Source organism: Oncorhynchus nerka, linkage group LG22 (assembly GCF_034236695.1).
Source record: "Oncorhynchus nerka isolate Pitt River linkage group LG22, Oner_Uvic_2.0, whole genome shotgun sequence".
In the NCBI taxonomy this organism is placed as follows: Eukaryota; Metazoa; Chordata; class Actinopteri; order Salmoniformes; family Salmonidae; genus Oncorhynchus; species Oncorhynchus nerka.
Genome location: NC_088417.1, coordinates 19,988,557 through 19,999,671, shown reverse-complemented (window position 1 = coordinate 19,999,671; position 11,115 = coordinate 19,988,557). Strand labels below are relative to the sequence as shown.

The 11,115-nt window shown below is 46.2% G+C and overlaps 1 pseudogene; it reads right to left on the bottom strand.

Moving 5' to 3' along the window:
* Positions 1-5,981: 5,981 nt before the first annotated feature.
* On the bottom strand, positions 5,982-10,649 carry LOC135563696 (protein CIP2A homolog; annotated as a pseudogene).
* Between the last annotated feature and the right edge of the window lie 466 nt (positions 10,650-11,115).

Below are 11,115 nucleotides of genomic sequence, written 5' to 3'. Positions count from 1 at the left end.
TCTAGGCACACTAGGTAAGACCTGGGCGGACCACCCCCTGTATTTTGGTTAGGGCACCAGGTGGTGCTAAATTAGGTAAGTAGTGGGTAGGCAGGTAAGATAGGAGAGGGGGGGGTTTTGAGATTTACTTTCTTTGCTTTGGTTCCGTCCAGCCCCTTTTCCCCATATTACCGTGTAAAGGAATAAAGTCCTTGTAAACGGTACCACATTCTGCTTGTTGTCATTTTTACTCGCACCTACAGTCCATACCTTTTTCGCTTCACAGAGAGTTTAGTTGTAGCAGGGTGTTGCGTTCCGTCTTCATAGAGGTGTGCGTAACAGCATGGACATGCCAAACATTGTCAATAAGCAAGATAAAGAGATAATAATTCTAATCAAAGTCTAAACAACACAACTTGTTGTAAATAGGCTATGCTATGCCTAAATACACTTACAGGCACCATAATTGCTCCCTGCGGGCAATCATGGAGGATTTTAAACACATCCAAACTTTTCACAGTAGCTGGACAGATCCAATATAAAGGGAGAATGTCCACTCACCTTTATACTGCTCCCAAATAAAAACAATGATATATTGGAACCAGAGATTGCATTGCCACTTCTCCAGAAGTTGCATTGCATGTGTACCATGGACGTTCTCACCCGTTCCTGTAGGTTCATGCTCTACAACATCCGCAGAGTACGACCCTGCCTCACACAGGAAGCGGCGCAGGTCCTAATCCAGGCACTTGTCATCTCCCGTCTGGATTACTGCAACTCGCTGTTGGCTGGGCTCCCTGCCTGTGCCATTAAACCCCTACAACTCATCCAGAACGCCGCAGCCCGTCTGGTGTTCAACCTTCCCAAGTTCTCTCACTTCACCCCGCTCCTCCGCTCTCTCCACTGTCTTCCAGTTGAAGCTCGCATCCGCTACAAGACCATGGTGCTTGCCTACGGAGCTGTGAGGGGAACGGCACCTCAGTACCTCCAGGCTCTGATCAGGCCCTACACCCAAACAAGGGCACTGCGTTCATCCACCTCTGGCCTGCTCGCCTCCCTACCACTGAGGAAGTACAGTTCCCGCTCAGCCCAGTCAAAACTGTTCGCTGCTCTGGCCCCCCAATGGTGGAACAAACTCCCTCACGACGCCAGGACAGCGGAGTCCATCACCACCTTCCAGAGACACCTGAAACCCCACCTCTTTAAGGAATACCTAGGATAGGATAAAGTAATCCTTCTCACCCCCCTTAAAAGATTTAGATGCACTATTGTAAAGTGGCTGTTCCACTGGATGTCATAAGGTGAATGCACCAATTTGTAAGTCGCTCTGGATAAGAGCGTCTGCTAAATGACTTAAATGTAAATGTAAATAAAACCAGGACCGTGTGGATCATTCTAATCAGTTTGTTTTTATTTTTATTAATAGACGAAAAACAAGCAATCTGTTATTTTTTTCCATCAACAACAACAATAAATAAATACATGTAAAATGTAATGGTATAATAAAATCGCCAGGATAAAAAGACATGACGTATTGCTGTTAAACTAGAATTCATTATAGTAGGCCGAGTGTAAGGGAAGCCTATGGAGGCATTTGGGTTTTAAAAATGTGAAAGGAGAAACAAGCAATTGTTACAGGGAAAATAACTTCTAAATTAGAGGTTTACCGGTATTCACCGAGGTTCTCATCTGATGTCATCTTTTTTTTTTGAGGGGCATATGTAGACTACAGGAGTACACCACATCAGTCACTGGCTTCATCAAAAAGTGCATCGACGACGTCGTCCCCGCAGTGACACTACGTACCCCCACCAGAAGCCACGGATTACAGGCAACATCCGCAATGAGCTAAAGGGTAGAACTGCCACTTTCAATGAGCGGGACCCAGAAGCTTAAAAGAAATCCCGCTATTCCCGCCCGACAAACCATCAAGCTTGGCATCCAACCGCAAGGTGCTACAGAGGGTAGTGCAGACGGAGCACTACATCACTGGGACCGAGCTCCTTGCCTTCTAGGATTTATATACCAGGTGGTGTCAGAGGAAGACTCTCAAAATTGTCAGACTCCAGCCACCCAAGTTATACCCTGTTCTCTCTGCTACTGAACAGCAAGTAGTACCGATGGACCAAATCTGGAACCAACAGGACCCTGAACAGCTTCTACCCCGAAGCCCTAAGACTGCTAAATGGTTCGTTTAATAGTTAGCAAAATAGCTACCAGGACAATCTGCATGGATCCTTTTTGCACAAACTTTGACTTGTCACATACACTGCTGCTACTGTTTACTTTCTGTCACTTTATTCCTAGGTTTATGTACATATCTACCTCAATTACCTCGTACCCCTGCACATCGACTAGGTACAGTGTGAAAACGGCACACTTCCGCATTGTTGTGCTGCTTGTTGTGACTTGATACCTACCAAACTTTTCATTTTTAAAACTTTAAATAACCTTTTAAATCAAAACGCTGCATTTTACACATCTTCCAACATCTTAGTTTTTTCCTCACTTAACTTTTTCACCCCGGTGGACGCTTTAGTACCTGGACACCGACAACCGAGCCAGGCTACCAAGAGCTCAACATACAACGCTCTCTATAGAACTACTAAAGGAAATAGCTTTTTTCCAGTGTGTGAGTGTGACTCCAGTTGTTGGACAGTACATGCTGTAACTGTATGTTGTGTATTCCCCAGGACTACAGACACTGGGGATATGCCCGACACAGCTCTGAGGCTACACCAAACGTTAACACGCAGCCAGGCAGGTGCGTAGCAAGGAACAGCCGGCAACCTGTCACTGACAACTGACCCAGCCATCACCTGCCTCCCTGCTCTCTCGCTCTTCACATTCAACTAGACAGACAACACAATTGTGCGAGGCGCTGGTAGGGAAGGCCATGGAGGGTGCATCTAAGTCCCCGGCGGCGTGGCAAATGTTTGTTCCCTTGGACTGTCAGCTTTCAGCAGTGAAAACTCCTTTGAATCTGATGGGCACTCGCGGATAATCTGCGACATGTTCGCAGTAGTCACCGGGAAAGATAAGATGGATACCTTAAATTGTGAAAAAAGGAATTGAACTTGATGCAGCTAAAGAAAGGATTATTATTCTTCATGAAGAAACACCTGGCCGTGCTGCTTCTCCAGTTTCAACTGTTCTGCCTCGGCTATGGAATCCTGACCTGTTCACCGGACGTGCTACCTGTCCCAGACCTGCTGTTTTCAACTCTCTAGAGACAGCAGGAGTGGTAGAGATACTCTTAATGATCGGCTATGAAAAGCCAACTGACATTTACTCCTGAGGTGCTGACTTGCCTCACCCTCGACAACTACTGTGATTATTATTATTTGACCATGCTGGTCATTTATTAACATTTGAACATCTAGGCCATGTTCTGTTATAATCTCCACCCGGCACAGCCAGAAGAGGCCACCCCTCATAGCCTGGTTCCTCTCTAGGTTTCTTCCTAGGTTTTGGCCTTTCTAGGGAGTTTTTCCTAGCCACCGTCTACACCGTCTACACCTGCATTGCTTGCTGTTTGGGGTTTTAGGCTGGGTTTCTGTACAGCACTTTGAGATATCAGCTGATGTACGAAGGAATATATAAATACATTTGATTTGATTTGATTTGAAATACAAACTTTGACCAAGCGCCTTGAACTGAATAAGGATCGGCATCTTTAAATGATTCCTATCAAAACATCCAAGAGGATCATAATGGGGCCTTCCTGGACTATTATCAGTTTCTGCCTCTGCACCCCTCTACTAGCTTGAGTCGGAAAATGGCTGCTCATTGTTGGACTCCAGGTGAGCGTAAATGGCTGCTCATTGTTGGACTCCAGGTGAGCGTAAATGGCTGCTCATTGTTGGACTCCAGGTGAGCATAAATGGCTGCTCATTGTTGGACTCCAGGTGAGCGTAAATGGCTGCTCATTGTTGGACTCCAGGTGAGCGTAAATGGCTGCTCATTGTTGGACTCCAGGTGAGCATAAATGGCTGCTCATTGTTGGACTCCAGGTGAGCATAAATGGCTGCTCATTGTTGGACTCCAGGTGAGCATAAATGGCTGCTCATTGTTGGACTCCAGGTGAGCGTAAATGGCTGCTCATTGTTGGACTCCAGGTGAGCGTAAATGGCTGCTCATTGTTGGACTCCAGGTGAGCATAAATGGCTGCTCATTGTTGGACTCCAGGTGAGCATAAATGGCTGCTCATTGTTCGACTCCAGGTGAGCATAAATGGCTGCTCATTGTTGGACTCCAGGTGAGTGTAAATGGCTGCTCATTGTTGGACTCCAGGTGAGCGTAAATGGCTGCTCATTGTTGGACTCCAGGTGAGTGTAAATGGCTGCTCATTGTTGGACTCCAGGTGAGTGTAAATGGCTGCTCATTTTTGGACTCCAGGTGAGCGTAAATGGCTGCTCATTGTTGGACTCCAGGTGAGTGTAAATGGCTGCTCATTGTTGGACTCCAGGTGAGTGTAAATGGCTGCTCATTGTTGGACTCCAGGTGAGTGTAAATGGCTGCTCATTTTGGACTCAGGTGAGCGTAAATGGCTGCTCATTGTTGGACTCCAGGTGAGTGTAAATGGCTGCTCATTGTTGGACTCCAGGTGAGTGTAAATGGCTGCTCATTGTTGGACTCCAGGTGAGTGTAAATGGCTGCTCATTGTTGGACTCCAGGTGAGCGTAAATGGCTGCTCATTGTTGGACTCCAGGTGAGTGTAAATGGCTGCTCATTTTTGGACTCCAGGTGAGCGTAAATGGCCGCTCATTGTTGGACTCCAGGTGAGCGTATATGGCTGCTCATTGTTGGACTCCAGGTGAGTGTAAATGGATGTGTGTTGGAACCAGAAAGAAGAAGAATCATTCTCGGCGCATCTGCCTTCTTCCCCCGATTCATGAAATCCATAATTTGCTAGATGACAGATGACATTCATATTCTGACCATTTCTGAAACTCACTTAGATAATACCTTTGATGATACAGTGGTAGCAATACATGGTTATAAGATCTACACTGAAGACAGAAATGCCCAAGGTGGAGGTGTGGCTGTTTATATTCAGAACCACATTTCTGTAAAGAGGATCTCGTGTTAAATGCTATTGAAGTACTTTGGCTCCAGGTTCATCTGCCTCACCTAAAGCCCATTCTGGTGGGAAGCTACTATAGATCACCAAGTGCTAACAATCAGTATCTATCAGTGTGGATGACGGATCACCACCTCAAGCTGAACCTCGGCAAGACGGAGCTGCTCTTCCTCCCGGGGAAGGACTGCCCGTTCCATGATCTCGCCATCACGGTTGACAACTCCATTGTGTCCTCCTCCCAGAGCGCTAAGAACCTTGGCGTGATCCTGGACAACACCCTGTCGTTCTCAACTAACATCAAGGCGGTGGCCCGTTCCTGTAGGTTCATGCTCTACAACATCCGCAGAGTACGACCCTGCCTCACACAGGAAGCGGCGCAGGTCCTAATCCAGGCACTCGTCATCTCCCGTCTGGATTACTGCAACTCGCTGTTGGCTGGGCTCCCTGCCTGTGCCATTAAACCCCTACAACTCATCCAGAACGCCGCAGCCCGTCTGGTGTTCAACCTTCCCAAGTTCTCTCACGTCACCCCGCTCCTCCGCTCTCTCCACTGGCTTCCAGTTGAAGCTCGCATCCGCTACAAGACCATGGTGCTTGCCTACGGAGCTGTGAGGGGAACGGCACCTCAGTACCTCCAGGCTCTGATCAGGCCCTACACCCAAACAAGGGCACTGCGTTCATCCACCTCTGGCCTGCTCGCCTCCCTACCACTGAGGAAGTACAGTTCCCGCCCAGCCCAGTCAAAACTGTTCGCTGCTCTGGCCCCCCAATGGTGGAACAAACTCCCTCACGACGCCAGGACAGCGGAGTCAATCACCACCTTCCGGAGACACCTGAAACCCCACCTCTTTAAGGAATACCTAGGATAGGATAAAGTAATCCCTCTCACCCCCCTTAAAAGATTTAGATGCGCTACTGTTCCACTGGATGTCATAAGGTGAATGCACCAATTTGTAAGTCGCTCTGGATAAGAGCGTCTGCTAAATTACTTAAATGTAAATGTAAATGTAATCTGGATAAAGTGTGAAATTCTTGATAATGTATGTGATATAAACAGAGAGGTACATTTTCTGGGTGATTAAAATTTTGACTTGCTTTCATCAGGCTGCCCACTCAAGATAAAGCTTCAAACTGTAACTAATGCCTGCAAGCTGGTTCAGGTTATCAATCAACCTACCAGGGTAGTTACAAACAGCACAGGAATTAAATCATCAATTGATCACATCTTTACTAATGCTGCAGACATTTGTTTGAAAGCAGTATCCAGATCCATCAGATGTAGTGATCACAATGTAGTAGCCATATCTAGGAAAACCAATTATCCGAAGGATGGGCCTAATATAGTGTATAAGAGGATGATACAAGAAGTTTTGCAGTGATTCCCATTGTTGATGTAAAGAATTGTTGGTCTGTGGTGTGTAATGAGGAGCAACCAGACGCTGCACTTACCACATTTATGGAATTGCTTACCCCAGTTACTAATAAGCAGGCACACATTGAGAAAATTAGTGTAGAAACTTAAATCCCTGTGGATTGATGAGGAATTTAAAAATGGTATGGTTGAGAGGGATGACGCGAAAGAAATGGCAAATAGGTCTGGCTGTACAGCCGATTGGCAAACGTACTGCAAATTCAGAAATCATGTGACTAAACTGAATAAAAGGAAGAAGAAACTACACTATGAAACAAAGATAAATGACAAAGAATGATAGTAAAAAGCTTTGGAGAACCTTAAATGAAATTATGGGCAAAAAGGCAAACTCCGCTCCATCATTCATTGAATCAGATTGCTCATTCATCACAAAACCCACTGATATTGCCAACTACTTTAATGATTTTTTGGCAAGATTAGCAAACTTAGGCATGACATGCCAGCAACAAACGCTGACACTGCACATCCAAGTATATCTGACCAAATTATGAAAGACAAGCATTGTAATTTTGAATTCCGTAAAGTAGGTGTGGAAGAGGTGAAAAAATAGTTGTCTATCAACAATGACAAACCACCGGAGTCTGACAACTTGGATGGAAAATTACTGAGGATAATAGCGGACGATATTGCCAATCCTATTTGCCATATATTTAATTTAAATCTACTAGAAAGTATGTGCCCTCAGGCCTGGAGGGAAGCAAAAGTTATTCCCCTCTTTACTGGCTCAAATAGCCAACCAATCAGCCTGTTACCAACCCTTTGTAAACTTTTGGAAAGAACTGTGTTTTACCAGATACAATGCTATTTTACAGTAAACAAGTTGACAACAGACTTTCAGCACGCTTATAGGGAAGGACATTCAACAAGCACAGCACTTACATTTTGTTAGACTTCAGTGCGACTTTTGACATTATCGATCATAGTCTTGAGTAAAGCCAGTGTGTCTATGTATGCGGATGACTCAACTCTATACACGTCAGCTACCACAGCGACTGAAATGACTGCAACACTTAACAAAGAGCTGCAGTTAGTTTCAGAATGGGTGGCAAGGAATGAGTTAGTACGTACACATGGATTTTGTGTTGTAGATATGTGGTAGTAGAGTAGGGGCCTTGGCAGCAGCTAATGGGGATCCATAATAAATACAAATTGCCAAGTTATTTATTATTACATGTTATTACTTTTCTATATTTTCTTTCTCTCTACATTGTTGGGAAGGGCCTGTAAGTAAGCATTTCACTGTTAGTCTACACCTGTTGTTTACAAAGCATGTGACAAATAACATTTGATTTAATTGTGCTTGTTTATGTTTGTGTTCAGTCCCTCACGCTAGTGAAGGAAAGTCTGGGAGAGGCGTGGCCTCAAACAGTAGACGAAGCCCGGTCTGAACATGTTCTTAGTGATTGAACGTGAGAGCCAGAGAGAGGATTGTGACCCTCCTCTGGTCCTACAGGGAGAGAGATTTAACGTGTCAATCATTTAGCTCAGCTCCACAGGTGTGTGTGTGTGTACCTGTAGTATTCTGTAGAAGCTGGTCTCCATGTCTTTCACCTTCTGTCTCAGTTTACTCATCAACTCCAGAGTCTTCAACACCGCCTCACCACACACTTGACTGAAACACACACACACACATAATTTTGAGTCCATCTCTTTGGTATGAGAATGCTTGATGCCTGTGTTGATGCATTTGCAGTCGTGGCTGGTGAGGGGGTCATTGTTATGGCAACAGGCGAGCAGTATTTGAACCTGAGAGAGACAGACCTGGGAGCTCACCTGACGAGACACCATGCTACACACAATCCTCATTACACAGCAGTGGAAGAATTAAGGCTGATCACGCGCACGCACGCACGCACGCACGCACGCACGCACGCACACACACACACACACACACACACACACACACACACACACACACACACACACACACACACACACACAACACACAGACCAGTCCCCCCATGTAATTGATATTTAGTAGCAAGCTGGTGGTGTGTGTGGTGCGTATGCAGTGTGTTCTGAGCTGGCTGTCTGGTGTGGCTGGGTCCCGTCCCTGTTGTAGACCCAACACCATTGGAACCAACAACTCAACGAAGCCCAACACATGCACACAACCTCAACCCAACCCCTCCTGAAGAGAAACACATAAGAAAGGACAAAGAAAAATCACTTTGGATGTACATACAGGAGTTATCAACGATTTAGACTGGATGATGAAGCTATGTAGAGCAGGCTTCCACTTTTAGTTCTGTACGTCCACGTTGGGTTGCCGTGCCTCCAGTAGTTCAGTCAGCAGCTGCAGCGCCTGTAGACAGCATGACTCCTCCCCGTCAGCCAGAGAGCTGTAGCCATTGGATGAGAGCTAAGCCCGGCTCTGTTTTCTGGCCTGTATCTAGGCCCGCCCTGTCTGCGACTTGCAGCTCGGAGCCGTGGGGCGGCGGGAAGGAACACGACCTCACACAGCAGAGACCTTAGGCCTAACCAACCACACAGAGCCAGGAGCAGCTCCAACACCTTGGCAGCAGAGTCCAGGTCTTTGATATGTAGCAGACCCAACACCTGGGACACGCACACTGAGAAGTGTTCATACCTACAGAGAGGAGGGAGAGACATAAACAACATCACTTTTATTGTTTTATTAAAGTGTGTGAGTATGTGTGTGTTTGTGTGTGTACCTGGTCAGGTAGTCAGCTATCTTGGGGTTCCTCAGTAGGTCCACCAGTAGGTCAACAGAGTGGTTCCTGGTTAGGGTTCCATCGCCATTGACGATGATGTTGAAGATCAGCTGGAATGTCAGGTGGATGTTCTTAGCATGGAATAGCTGACACACACACACACACACACACACACAAACCAGAGAGATAGTAGTCACAACCAGAACCACAGAGAAAACATTGGTGTGTATGTGTGTGTTACCTACTCCCCCACCTCCTCATTGAGAGTGAGGCTGACCAGTATGGAGAGAGTGAACACCACCACCGTCAAAACTGTTGTCGGCCAGGAAGGTAATCAGGGTACGGTAGAACGCCTTGACATTACTCCGTAGGAACCCACCCACACACAGGTTAATCAACGTACAGTAGAACTCCTTCACATTACAACAATCTGTTACATCAAAGAGTAGCGAGAAAAAGAGAAGGAAGAAGAGAGGATGAGTACTACAAAAATAGAGAGAAAGGGTGGACAGACAGTTGTAGAGAAGATGAAGTGGCTGGAAGGGGGGGGGACATAGGAGACTAAATGAATACTTTCATGTACACATTCATATCTGCTATACTGTAGAGTGGAAAAAGAGGAGGGGGAGGAGGAGGGAAAAGAGGAGAGGAGTCGAGAGGTATCTCACATGTTGGTCATGAGAAAGTCTGCGTTCATAGATTTAGTTGGCACAGTGGATTATCCGGGTGTTGTACGTGAGCCTCTGTAGCACCTGTACACACACACACACACACACACACACACACACACACACACACACACACACACACACACACACACACACACACACACACACACACACACACACACACACACACACACACACACACACAGAGAGAGAGAGAGAGCTACTACAGCAAAATCTGAACACATTACATCCTACACACACAGAGAGAGAGAGAGAGAGAGAGAGAGAGTTACTACAGCAAAATCTGAACACATTACATCTTACAGCCATGTTCCTCACCAGAGCTTTAGCTTTGTGTAGCTCCATCATTCTCCAAGACCAGGGTTCATGACCACTGGTTTAGTCTCTTTATGTCATTTCGGTGACTGTTGTCTTACCTGTAGTACCAACAGCTCCCTGGGGGTGCCACTGTGGCAGTGGATGATGGAGGCCAGAGTGCTGGTCAGGTTATAACTGCTCTGGAGAACATCTCTGCTTTCATCAACACAGGCTGGGAGAGAGAACACACACACACATCTTAGTATAGCTGTAAGACAAGATCAATCATTTGTCAAGACATTATAGGACAGAAATGCATTGGGAACTCATCAGAACCAAGTTGGACCAGTAGAGAGATGATGGTTCCTGTGAGTGCAGGGATAGTATTGGGGTCTCCTGCCAGCTCCACTGACACACTCACTGGGCAGCACCTGGCCCGATGACAACAGACAATCGCGCTGCAGTCCTGACAGCTCCTACACACCTTGATTCATATCTTCCATTTTGTGTGCTTCGCCACAGTGTAGACATGTTGAAACTGACCTCCACTTGTTTCTGCAATAGGGCAGTGTTATGGGCCGTCCTATTGTCTCTGTACTGGTGGATGGCCAGCAGGAGAGACTTCAGACATGTTGTTATTTATTTTTTACTTAACTAGGCAAGTCAGTTAAGAACAAATTCTTATTTACAATGACGGCCTACCGGTGAACAGTGGGTTAACTGCCTTGTTCAGGGGCAGAACGATAGATTTACCTTGTCAGCTGGGGATTCCATCCAGCAACCTTTCGGTTACTGACCCAACGCTCTAACCACTAGGCTACCAGCAGCCCCAAAACAACAATCCTGACCTCAGTAGCAGATAGGATCAACTGGCTGTATGATACTATTCATCAGCTTAGCCAAAAAGTATAGCTAGCTAAAAAAAAAAAATATCTAAGTGGCTGAGCTACAGCTGATAGC